Source organism: Diuraphis noxia, unplaced genomic scaffold (genome assembly GCF_037042655.1).
Source record: "Diuraphis noxia isolate RWA-SAM2 unplaced genomic scaffold, SU_Dnox_SAM2 contig0001, whole genome shotgun sequence".
NCBI lineage: Eukaryota > Metazoa > Arthropoda > Insecta > Hemiptera > Aphididae > Diuraphis > Diuraphis noxia.
The window spans coordinates 98,302,452-98,316,876 of record NW_028301711.1 but is presented as its reverse complement, the minus strand read 5'-3'; the positions used below and the strand labels follow the sequence as shown (position 1 = coordinate 98,316,876).

The following is a 14,425-nucleotide window of genomic DNA, read 5'->3' as shown; positions in this document are numbered from 1 at the left end:
TTATTATTTTAATTTTTTTTTATTTAATGTTATTTAAAATATCTCTACAAAATCAAACTACTAACATTAAACAAATAATTCATATACAGCAGTTAAAATATTTTTGTAAAAACATTTGAATATTTCAGCATATAAAACATGTATTCGCGTACACTAGTTGTTTTCATAGTTCGTCATAGTTGAGGTGACACAGTAAATTGACTTATTTGTATTTATATGGCAGTTGAATGGTTGTAAAATTACTCCATAATCAAATTGTAACCAGTAAAACATAAAACAAACCTATTAAAAAGACAGATAAGAATACATTAATATATAAAAATAATATACATTTGGGCACCGTACCCCTTATTTTCACACATTCATTAATGTCTTAATAATTAAATTGAATTATTTAATCTTTATACATTTATTTCAATTCTATATGATCTTAATATTATTGGATTATAAACATTGCAATTTGATCTCAAAGTTGTTAATTACTTAAATGAAATAGGTATTTAGATAATGATAATTAATTAGTTATATTAGGTAATAAAAATGTCAAATTTTGGTCAGCATCGATTAAAATAAATAAAAGAGTTCAATTTTACTCTTTAAACATTACCAGAATCTCATACCCACATGTATTATCTTCATCTTACTAACAGATACGATACCAAAATGTACGTTCAACAGTTCCAATTTTTTGTAGTTAGCTTGAGAAATAGAGTGACAATAATAGAGTGAATTGACTATTATCAAACTTCAAGGTCTCGTAAAAGATTTTCATTTCTTTTGTAATATTATCTGTGTGTTAGATATCTTGTTTGTTTTTTACAATATTTTAATTTTTAAATATTAATATTTGATACCAGCTAGTGAATGGTGTTCATAAATTGATTAATAATTAAAATATTGTACAAAATAAACGAGAGAACATAGACAATATTTGTATCTTTCCAAACCCGCACTCGAAGTTCTAATATGCATTATATTCAATTTAAGAAACATATAAACAATAATATACAAAATGTGAATTGCTCAATTGTGGTAAAATAATACAATAAAATAATTACTTCAGAATATAATACCATGGAATTATGTTCAATCAAAGAATAATAATAAAATAAAATAACTACCGAGTACCGGCTACCATTAACAATAATATTATTCTTGAATAGAAATTCTGTGGTTTTCTGTGAAATTAACTCAACAAATTCCACTACCTATATTGTGAAGACTGCAGGGTCATTTATTTTTTTATTTTTTCATCGACTGTAACTATAAGAAACAGATACCATTGTAGTGATCACGTCGCCTACAGGTATCAGTAGTCAAGGATGATGTTTGGAAGGTGACTCTTGAGTTAATTACACAACGTAGAATTCTTCTTAATTAGATTAATTGTTTATTTATTGTGATAAAACATATATTTATTTATAACATGAAAGCTGAATGTAAGTTAAGTATTCTGAATGATAGAATAAATTCGGTTTGATTCGAATATTTTCTAAGTTCAAAATATTGTTTGAAAGAAATTTTTCTAAGTCCAATGAATTAAATTAAACAACAGACTGGCGTGAAGGTGCTCTGGCTAGTCTGGTCAAGTCGCGTCTGAATACAGGCCGTTTCGGGGTCCCTTATATAGTGCTACCCTCTACTCCCCATAGTCTACTTGCTCTTGTCGCTGTTCTCACGGATGTGGTAAAGTTATCTAGATTGACGGAAATGCCACTCGCCCACGTACGAGCTAAATGCGTATCCCATGCGGCTACAGACTTCGATAATTTATATTATTATTAACATTATTATTATTATGAAAAAATATACATTATAATAATACATTATGACATTGTTTCTTGTAACTTTTGTAATGATGCATAATCCCACATCCTGTGCACACCTATCAACGATCTTTCATAGTCGTCTAACCACATGATTACGTGTTGCCCTAACGTTAATGATTTCCACGAAATGCTTTCTCTCTTATAATTACAAAGTTGGTCGCATCCTACCCTATCTTGGTTCGGCTGGTACCTAGTTGACCGTGAACTAGACAATGCGGGACGCTAGTCCATAGCACCTCCCCTCTAAAAAATTGATTTATGTTTTTAAAGACAGAAATCAATCAATCTGTGTACAATATAGTTATTTTACATTAATATTTTCACAAGTTCAAACAACTTGTTTACAATACAATTTTCATTAATTTCATATTTTATGTTTTACATTCAATATTACATAATATGCATGAAGCATTTACAATTATATATTATTACATTTCATGTTTGTCATATTTGATTACATTAGTATTTTTGTTAGTACAATAAAATATATATTTTCGTATTACAACAAGTCTACGATTTAGTTATTACATTAAACTATGCGGTTAGTATTACAATATATATATTTCCTTTAATATGTTAGTATATTTGGTTAGTGTTAGCTTTTATATTAAGTGTTACTCACCCTTTTATATAATATTAATTCCCATAATTTCATATAATTACATTAAAACATATCATTCCCATATGTTTTCTTATTTCTATGTGAATATAAAGTGATTAAATAATACATTTTTTTTTTTTTTTTTTTTTTTTATAATTAATTGATTAATATAATATGAATATCTTATGTCTAATATCATCCCTCACCACTTTATTATTTCTATGTTATTTACTTAAAAGAACATTTAATTTTTAATTCTTTATCATTATCATTATTAAATTCATCATCAAACTCCTTATATCTATATTATATATATATTATTGTCCTTTATTTTATTTGTTATTCTATTTTATTATTACTAAATTTCATTATATATATATATTCATGATTAAAATTTCGCCTCCGATATATTTAAAACACTTATAATTTTCTCATCCCTGACTGTATTATATATATTAGCACAATATACATCTGCTGATAACTGTTGTTTATTTATTAAAATATTTTTATTATTCATGTTTTTATCTGCAATGTTAATCGATACTATTGTTTCCGTTCTAGGTTCTAAACTAAAACATATTTTATCATCATTTATTTCATCATTATTTTTTATTGTTAAAATATTATTTGCAATATCTATAACTGCATTATTATCTACTAAAAATGTATGTCCTATAATGCCATCGCCTTCAACCGGAAATTGCTTATTCACTACTTGAAATTCTGTTATAAATTCTTTTTTATCAATTATTAATTTAATTTTAGTTTTTCCTATAGTCGGTACTATTTTTTCATTTATCCCTTTTAAATATATTTTCTGATTTTCGTCTATTACCGTTTTGCCTATTAATTTATTTATTTTAACAATATTTAAATCGCTACCTGTACGGGCCGGCAGCATATAAAGATAATACGCGAACGCCGAACACCTAAAAGTTGCCACTAACACCTAGATCTTGAATATACGAGGAATAGCTGGGTGTGTAGTGGTGCAATAGCTCGAACAGCAGTGGTCGGGATCGCCGGGCAAATACTGTCGAGCTACGTAATGTGTGTTGTGTGTTATGTGTATTCAGTGCCGGATTTACCTCTTCAGCCGCCCTAGGCTATTAGGAAAATGCCGCCTCAAAATCATACAATCATTTTTTTAAAACCAATATGAGATTGATATAAGTGTTATTTTAGTGCACAATTAAAAACTTATAAAATCAAGTACTCAAGAAACAGGAGATTTAATTTTAAAATACAAATACAAAAGTCAAGATATACAGTGATTACTTTAAAAAAACTTTCTTCGTGCCTTTTGTTGGGCGAATGTGTCGATTTTTAGAACCACTGGTTTATATTTCATTCGATTTTGACAATATTATATATTATATGCTCAATTGAGTTGTTTACGAAAATGAATACGAAAAAACATTAAATGTTATAATTAAACTAAAAAAGTTATTAAAGTCCAATGTTGCCGTATACGTAATAATACCGTATATTTTGGCGTTGTGCTCGTCGCAGTGGCGCGCGCCGTCACTGATCGCCTTATTTACTTTACCATATTATCTTGATATTTTATTATTATCTTATTAATAATATATTATTTTGCTATTATGCTTTAGCAGTACAATATTGATATTCGTCAGTACCTTGGTATATTAATTTGTATGCTCACACGTGTATTTTAATAGGTGAGCGAAACACTAAAACGACACCAACAGAGTAAAAAAATTAGCGACACTAACGACGGGTTAATTTAGGCCAAGTTGACTAAAATTGACAAAATAATTTTGTGATATCAATAATAAGTATGAAATATGTTATATTATGAATAGTGAATACTAATTCAGAATAATAATACATACTAATCTATGTGTTAAATTGTCTAATATAATATATTTATAATAATAATTAAAAATGTATACATAAATTATTACATAAATAGTCTAATAATTAAAATTAGTACTTACGCAATAATCGTTAGCTCATTGCAGGTGTTCGTGTAAAAACAAAATGACATAAATAGTTTGAGCATCAAGTATCGTGCCGCGTCCGTATACAATGTATACATGCAATAATCGTTATCGTAAGTTGACGACGACGGTCGACGACAAACAAAAATTGAAAAACAAAATAATTCCCAGAATAATAATAACGTTCAATTCCAATAAAATACTAAAAATAGTACGTTTGATAGGAGACGTCGGATCTATATGTCCCAACAGTCGACGTGGCCAGGAAAGCGCTAATAAAAGAGTAAAATAATTTTTTGTCTGTTTATAGAGATGAAAAAAAAGAAAAAATTTGCCGCCCCTAAATTTTGCCGCCCTAGGCTATAGCCTAGTTAGCCTAATAGTAAATCCGGCACTGTGTGTATTTGTCTCTAAGCGTGTATATGTGTAGGTGTGTAATGTGTGTTTACAAATAAATAATAATAATAAAAAATGGTAACACGGTTTAGGTAGTATGAGTTGCTGTATAATACACAATTTAATAAAACACAATATAATATAAATAAAATCACAGCAACACAAATAATAATATAATAATCAATAAATCGAAGCCCTTATGGCCGAACAAGGTAAATAATATTAAGATATAATAGGTATATCTTAGCCCTTTTGGCTCAACAAAATATAATAATATAAGAAGCTGCTATTTGAGCTATTAGCTCGTATAAAACGAACAAGTATAAAAATGTAAGTTTTACTTGACCCTTATGGCACAACAAAATAATATGAAAATTAGCCCTTCTGGCTCAACAAATATAATAATATAAAAGATTGTGTATATGAAAATAATGCGTGGCCCTTATGACCAAACAAATACGACAAATATACTAAATATAATATATATATAGCCCTTATGGCAGAAATAAATATAATAATAATAACACAAAATAATGTACGGCCCTTATGACTCAACAAATACTAATAATAAATAGATGGCCCTTTTGGCCTAACAACTAAATAATATGTATTATAACATAAATAATAATATAAATAAAACTCACAGGTTGTCGGTGCACTGCTGGCCAGCCGCTGCCTAGCTATATAATAATAACATAAAAATAAAAACACGCAAAATGGTGTTAACACACAAATGTAATAAAATTGGCGATTCACGCCAGCACATAGGTATAATAATTTAATTTATATAACAACAGAATAAGTAGGCCCTTCTGGCGCCAATGATTATAGTAAAAAACACAATTTTCCCTATTTAGAGAGGAAATATAATATAATATAACAATATTTTGGCATACGCCGTGTTAACGCGACTACGTACGGCATGAGAGAATATAATAATAATTGTAATAAATTTATATAATAAAAAAATAATATTATATTATATGAGTTAATATTAACACGCGCGTTGGTCTTACTCACGAACGTACGGTGGAAGACAGATTCACGGCGGCCGTGTTAAATATTCACGTAGCCGGCGCGGCGGCGGCGAGCGATAACATTTAATCTACATATTACATAATTGAATAATTCACACGGGACACAAATAAAATATACGTAAATACAACAATAATATGACAAAACAGGTGATTGTGTGTGTGTGTGGTCGTTGGTACTATGGCGCGTTGTCGCGGCGGCGACACTACCTGTGTCTAATAATAATTTAATTGTTTTTGTACTAAAATTAGGTGATTCTACTGTTACGTGATTATTATATATTACGGTTGTTACATGTAAACATTGTTTAATGGCGATTCTGCGTCTATTATCTCCTGCACCAACCTGACGCCCTGAGTTGGCACCATCGAGTTTTTTGAAACATTAGAATTATTTCTTTCATTACGTAATTTAGTATAACAGTTTACAATTTCATGTCCCGCTTTATTGCAATAGCTACAATGTAGTTGTCCATTATTATTATTAATTGTACGCGTATTATTATTTGCATTTTGTTGCCTATTATTGGTACCGAACTGTCTATCGTTGTTTTGCCTTGGTAATCTACAATCTCTTGCTAAATGACCATTTTTTCCACAATTATAACATGCATTATTATTATTATTATTATTATTATTATTAGTTGTCATATTCTGATTATTATAACGCTGATTATTATTATTAGCAAAATTTTGTCGTCCATACCCGTTATATCCGCCACGATTAAAACTTCGATTAAAATTATTATAACCGTTACTACGTCTGAAATTATTATTATTATTATTGTTATATCCGTTATTCTGACCACCATAGTTATTGTTACCGCGATTAAAATTTTGACTATTATTATTTTGTTTGAAATTATTTCCCGATGTATTACTATTTCCGTTTAAATTTTGTTTTTCTAAATCTTTTTGTAATTTTTCCATTTGTAAGTTAGCATTATGTTCCATTTCCTCATCTTTTGCGAATTGCATAGCAGTTTCTAACGTTTTTGGATCCCTAGCTTTTAGTGCTAAATTTAAATGTTTCGGTAAACCGTTTACAAAAATTATTAATGCTTGATTTTTAAGTTGTTTTTTATATACTTTGCTTTCCTCTTCTGTCATATCTTTCGAACCTTCCTTACATAATTTATAAAATAATTCCTCAACTCGTCCTGCGAAACTGGTTACGTCCTCATTTTCTTTCATACGCGCGAAATTTAATCCTATTGTTAACGTTCTCTCAGATGCTCTATGTTCAAATGCTCCCTTTAAAATTGACTTTATATCCTCCCATTTTTCTGTGTCCCTATATTTTGTTGCCTCTAGTGCATTACCTGCTAATTTCGAGTTTATTATTTTTATTAATAATGGTAAATTACTTTTATCTACCGATTTTACCGCGATATCACATGTATTAATAAATTCTGATACATTCTTTGCTCCTGTACACACCGGAATCAAAGCTGTGGCTTTATCTATATCCATTTCAGCCATTGTTTTTATTTTTTTCGTTCGAGTTATGTTTGGTAATTGTACGTGTACTACCCCTTTGTCAGTTCGTAAACCTGTTCGTTTCTTTATTGTACTATCACTATCACTTGCTGGACTTAAAGACTTAAAAGTTAAATTTAAAAATTCTTTATCTTTAACTGCTCTTAAATATTTTTCCCTATCACAATCTTGTGAATATTTATACTCTTCTGGTATATCTAAATTATTTAATGTTTGTTCTGTTTTAACGATATTTGTCTTTGTTTGGACTACTACAGCCCCCTCGTTGTTGTCTACTTGAACACCTACGTCTCTAGTTTCGTCGTCAGATGTTACTAATATGCTTCCTGTCAAAATATCTTGTATTTCCCCTGAATTTTTATTCATCAATATATTTTTTATTCATTTAAATTTTGAAAAATAATTTTATTTATTTCATAAAAATAACATTTATTCTTCCCTCAATAACTTTCTAATATTTATTCTTATTTATTTATTCAACTATATATTTAATATATTTTATTTTCTAAATACCTTTATTCTCAACTTCGATTTCTATACTCAATATTACTTTTATTATTTATTCGATTCCATAACACGTCATTTATTATATTAAAAAAAAATCGTGTTCCGCGATGTTTTTGTTTTATATTACGTATTTATTTTATATCAGTTTTACTATAAACTGCACTCACACTAACGCATTAATTATATCATTACTACTATTAAATATTACGCTTCTATGTTATAATTATTTATCTTTTGGTTAATTACTCCAAATAAAATAATTAAATTAATATATCGCAAAACTACTTATAAATTTATTTATTAATATTTTATTAAATCTTAATTAATAATTCTAATTCAAATTTATTTAAACTATTGTTACGAACCCCTGAATCTGATTATTATAAATATGAATAATATAATGAATATTATTCTACATGATATTTTGTAAGACCATCAGGAATAGTGTGTTGTGCGACGGCTAGACCGTGGAATCCGCTGACACAGGATTTTGATTGTGACACGGAGCGTCGTCGTACAATACACTATACGGGAGGCCAGTCAGTCTTATAATTACGTCTGAACCGATACATTGTTATTAGCCGTAGTAAATAATAAAATATAATTTTTATTTAATTATTTTGCGTACGTTATTTTATTTTGTTGTGTAAAATCATAACATTTTTTGGTGGCAGCGGTGGGATCCGATAGTATTCCAGTTCTAATGCTCAAGAATAATAATTACTTAAATCGGCAAATTAATAACCGTATTTTATATACCGTGTATAAGTAGTGAACGGACGTAATTTGTTTTCGTCAAGACTCAACAGATACTTCAGACCATCCACAAACATTCAAGAAAATCGCAGACAATCTACCAGAATCTCATTCATCTCAAATTCCTGAAAAACCAGGTATATTATTTTTTTTCTTATTCAACACATGTTCGGGTGACGCCTACAGAGCGCAGCCCGAATCGTTGACTGATGAAAATAATCGATAGTGAAAATCGATAGTGATAATCGATAGTGAAAATCGATAGTGAAAACCGATTGTAAAAATCGATAGTGGACATCGATAGTCAACATCGATATCAGTTGATAACATATCAATTGATATCTTATCAATATCAACAATCTTATCATCATCAACAATCTTATCAATATCAACAATCTTATCAACATCAACAATCGTATCAATATCAACAATCTATCAATACACATTATACATACACTACGTCGGATTAACCAACAACGACATCGGGACGAAACCCACTATACGTAGTGGTCCTCGCGCCAGCAGTTTCGAGGCAAGCGATCGTCGTTCCCACAAGAGCAGTCGAAGCGGATATACGTCGTTGATACAGCGTTGCAGACTACCGATACCAACAACAGCAGTCCAAGCCAACCAGATCATTTCAAACATTCACTGCAGAACATTATGGCCAGTTCAACTGTTTATTTGGTATTGTGAGTAATTGACAATTAATGTAATATTTATATATTATTGTTATTTTTTTTTTCTTTTCGCTCTTTCTCTCTATACTCATATATATTTCAAATTCGAAATCAATATTTTTTTTATATTTACTTTTTATTTTATTATATTAAGTAGTAAATGAGCGATAACGAGGAGGATACCACTGAGTCCAGTATCCATTCCCCGGTACCCACACCTCGTGTTAGTTTACCTGTAAGATTTGCTAACCCAGACAATCCAAAGTCAGAGCATCCTATAGCCCTTCTTTCGTCAGAAACTTTAATAGGTCAAACAAAACAATTAGTTGATAACAACGAATCTCTCTTAACAAATATTGCCCAAACCTTAGTTGAAGTAGATAGGACATTAAGTTTAACTGATAGCATAATGAATAACGATATATTGAATCAAACCATAGAGCCTAACGAGGGGGGAAGCCAAACATTATTAGAACCTAGTAAAATCACAGGTAGTTCGTCGAGTGAAAACGTCCAAAAATTGACGCAGATAACAGAATCTTTATCCACATCAGACGGAGCGGTGGACACTATAGGTCTAGAAGCGGCACTAAAACTTTTACCCTCAACTTTCAGTGGAATCAATCAAGAAGACCTTGAAGTCTTTCTCGAACAATGCGAGTTTGCGATAATGTGCGCAAACGAACGTGCAAAACCAAGATTGTTACAAGGAATTATGATAAGGTTAACAAATAAAGCTCGAGCAGCAATCAAATTTCGAACCATTAATACTTGGAACGAGCTCAAGGAGACGTTAAAAAACTCACTAGAGCCTAAACGCACTACTACACATTTATACCTAGAGCTGTACTCAAGCAAACAAAGGCCAAATGAAGATGTAGCTTCGTACTCTTCACGCATTGAATCATTACAGACACTCATTCTGGAGCAAGAAACCAGTGGAAAAACTTTAGAAGCAGCTACAGCTTTGGAGAATAGTTTAAAAGCGCAAACCATCCAAGTATTCATCGAGGGACTTGGAAATCTTAAAGATTTCATAAAGGCAAGAAACCCTCCTACCCTGGACAAAGCCATACAGGCAGCACGTGAAGAGGAGAGAGTGAGAAAATCTCTCGAAGAATCCAAACGATTTTATGAAGTACCTAACAAGCAACACCACGGTAAAACCCCGAACAAAAAACCAATTACACCATGTTTCCATTGTGGAAAAATGGGGCATTGGGCACGGGATTGCCGATCACAGCCAAGTACATCAAACAGCGGAAACTCAACAAATCAACCACCAAGGGTTACAGTTAACACTATCACCTGTAGATACTGCAAGAAACCCGGTCACACTAAGGAAGTGTGTCGGAAATTAAAATACGTTAATTCTAAAAAGGGAATAGAAACTTCAGAAAACGTATCGAAAAATCAGGGAAACCAATCGCAGTCGGACATCAACGGCGGACGTCCGGCAAGCAGTATAAAAACAGCCGCAGTCTCTTTCCAAAATTCGTCTTAATGACTTCCATTAAACAGAAACTCGACAACGACAATCACATTACCTGTCAAAGTCTCCAGACCAATACAGAATCTATCCGATTTCTGCTCGATTCGGGCAGTGATCTAAACTTAATTAAACTTTCAGCTCTTAAAGGTGACGTAATGGTGTACGATAATACCATTTACCAACTAAAAGGGATCACAGAACATTGTATTCATACGTTAGGATCTACAAATCTTGACATTCAAGTTGGAGGTGACAAACGAACTGTTGAATTCCACGTTGTACATCCTTCATTTCCAGTGCCACACGAAGGAATATTAGGAAAACCTTTCATAGTCGGACAAGGAGCAATTGTAAATTATCAGACAAACGAGTTAACACTCACGGATCATTCCAGCATTTCACTACAACCACGTACAGAAATTATTGTAGCAGTTCCGGCACCAGGCACAGCAGACGATATTCAAATCCTGGTTGATAATCAAAAATTAGCAGAGTCCATTACATGTGGAAATTGCATCACCACAGTAAAAAACAAAGCCGTTTTTTTATCACTAATAAATCCAACAGAGAATTCTATACAAATTCGAATCCCTAATCTAGAACAATTAATTCATGAAGAATTCAACGAAGCTTACGTGCATACAACACAAATTCAAGAACAATCAGAAACTCCGATAAAACGTAACAGAATAGTCCTTTTACACGAAGCTCTTCGAACAGACCATCTTAATGAAGAAGAGAAATCTTCTTTGTTGTCACTCTGCAACGACTACTCAGATATATTCTTTTTAGATGGTGACAAAATTAAGGCAACTACGGCGATTGCACACGAAATCAGAACCTCAGAAACAGTGCAACCAATAAATGAGAAACCGTATCGTTTGCCACAACGATATCGGCAGGAGATAACTGACCAGATGGAAGCACTAGAAAGGGACGGAATAATCACTCACAGTGATTCACCTTGGAATGCCCCTCTACTAGTGGTACCAAAGAAACCAGACATCAATGGAAAAGTCAAGTACCGAGTCTGCGTAGATTTCAGAAAATTAAATCAAGTAACAGTGGGAGATGCCTTCCCACTACCAAACATTACGGACATTTTGGATCAGTTGGGGAAATCAAAGTATTATACAACCCTAGATTTAGCCCAGGGTTACCATCAGGTCCCGATGAACCCTACGGATCGTGGAAAGACAGCTTTTTCGACAGACAAGGGTCACTACGAGTTCTCACGCATGCCGTTTGGACTGAAAGGTGCCCCCGGAACTTTTCAACGACTAATGAACAAGGTACTTCTAGGACTAAATGGATTAAAAGCCTTTGTGTACCTTGACGACATTATAGTATATGCTAAAGATCTCTCCGACCATACACAGAAACTCACTGATATTTTTAATAGGCTCAGACAATACAATTTAACACTTCAACCCATAAAATGCGAATTCCTCAGAAAGGAAGTAACGTACCTAGGGCATCGAATCACAGACGAAAGTGTAAAACCAGACCCTCAAAAAGTGGAATGTGTTCAGAAATTTCCAGTACCAAAAAACGTCAAAGAAATCAAATCTTTTCTTGGGTTATCCGGATACTACCGAAGATTCATCCAAAACTACGGCCAAATCGCAAAACCTTTAACAACATTACTCAAGAAGGATGTTCCGTTTAGGTGGAGTGACTTGTGCCAACAATCATTTGAAACATTAAAAAATTGTTTAACCCAATCTCCGATACTTCAGTACCCAGATTTCACAAAACCTTTTGACCTTACGTGTGACGCCAGTAACTATGCTATAGGCTGTGTTCTTTCCCAAGGTCCAATAGGTAAGGATTTACCAATAGCATACGCTTCGAGAACCCTAAACAAGGCAGAAATTAATTATAACACGACAGAAAAGGAACTTTCCAGTATAGTATGGGGTATAAAGGTATTTCGACCATATCTCTTTGGACAAAAATTTAATGTCATAACGGATCATCGCGCACTAGTATGGCTCTTTAATCTAAAGGACCCTGGTTCCAGGCTTACTCGTTGGCGACTGAAATTAGAAGAATATCAATATACGATTCAATACAAGCCGGGAGCAAGTAATACTAATGCCGACGCTCTTAGTAGAATTCACAGAGTTGTCACTAGAGCACAACAAAACACTAATACCACTGACTCTATTCAAAACATCGAAAACCAAGTAATACCTTCAGAAATTCCTAATTCATCCTCAGAAACTCAATCACAACTTCCAGAGCATTCAGAGCCTTCAAAGTCACTAGGAACAGATGAGTACAATAGTTTCTTAACAGCTGACTCAAGTAAAAAAAAATCTACACCAAATGTTCTCGAAATCCAAGGGAATATTTTTGACGAAAAGCTGAATGCATCTCTAGTAATAGATGTATCGGCAGATTTTAAAATGACACAAGGACTAGCGTTAGCTGTGCGAAGAAAATTCGGGAACATCCCCTCACTGCGTAATCTAAACAAATCCGTCACGGAAATTGCCTCATTAGACACAGAAAATACATCAATATTTTATCTAATCACAAGAGAACACTATTGGCAAAAGTCTACATACCAAAACGTGTTCCAAAGTCTCATAAATCTTAAGAAAATCTGCACGGAACGACAAATTCCACATCTGGCAATGCCGCGTTTAGAGTGCGGTCCGCAAGGATTGAAATGGGAAACCATTCGCTCCATGTTATGCTATATATTCCGGAATTCTACTACCACTATAAAAGTGATGGTAAAAGAGCAGCCGACACAAGAAGAACAGCTACAAATACTGAAAGAATTCCACGAAAATCCTATGGGTGGACACCAAGGAATTACTCGTACTTATCGACGAATATCTCAACAATATCAATGGAAAGGTATGAGACGGATGATAAAAAACTACGTCTTATCATGTACAGTTTGTCAACTTAGCAAGACAACTAACCGAACAATCAAAGAGCCTATGGTGGTCACGACCACTGCATCTCGTCCTTTTGAAAAAATATTCATGGACATTGTTGGTCCATTACCTAAGTCGGCTAGCGGAAACACATTTATCCTAACATTACAGGATGACTTATCAAAATTCGCATGGGCAGTCCCCATGTACAATCACGAAGCCAATACTGTGGCACATCACTTCGTTACTCAATTCGTATGTCTGCATGGACTTCCACAGACTCTCGTCACAGATTGCGGAACTGAATTTCTAAGTAAAGTCTTTAAGGAAGTATGTAATCAGCTAAAGATCAAACAGACTTCGACAAGCCCTTATCACCCGCAGAGCAATGGATCATTGGAAAGGAGTCACAGAACCTTAGGCGAGTACTTGCGTAGTTTTGCAAATAAAGATCCTCAGAATTGGGACGCACATGTTCCATTTGCTATGTTTTGCCATAACTCAACAGAACATTCTGCTACGAAATTTCAACCCTACGAACTAGTATATGGAAACAAACTCACAGTTCCAAACTCATTTACTCGGACTCCGGAACCCCAGTATAATTATAATGATTATTGTCATGAATTAAAGAAAAATATGCAGGAAGCTCATCAATTAGCTAAGGCACAACTACAAACTAGCAAGATTGAATCGAAGAATCGTTACGATCAAACGCTAAAATCTCTAAACATAAACCCTGGTGACAAAGTAATGATGCAAGAAAAGCAAA

General features: G+C 32.6%; 1 pseudogene; it reads right to left on the bottom strand.

Moving 5' to 3' along the window:
- The window catches only part of LOC149062665 (uncharacterized), a 410,648-nt pseudogene that overhangs the window by 235,375 nt on the left and 160,848 nt on the right, over positions 1–14,425 (bottom strand).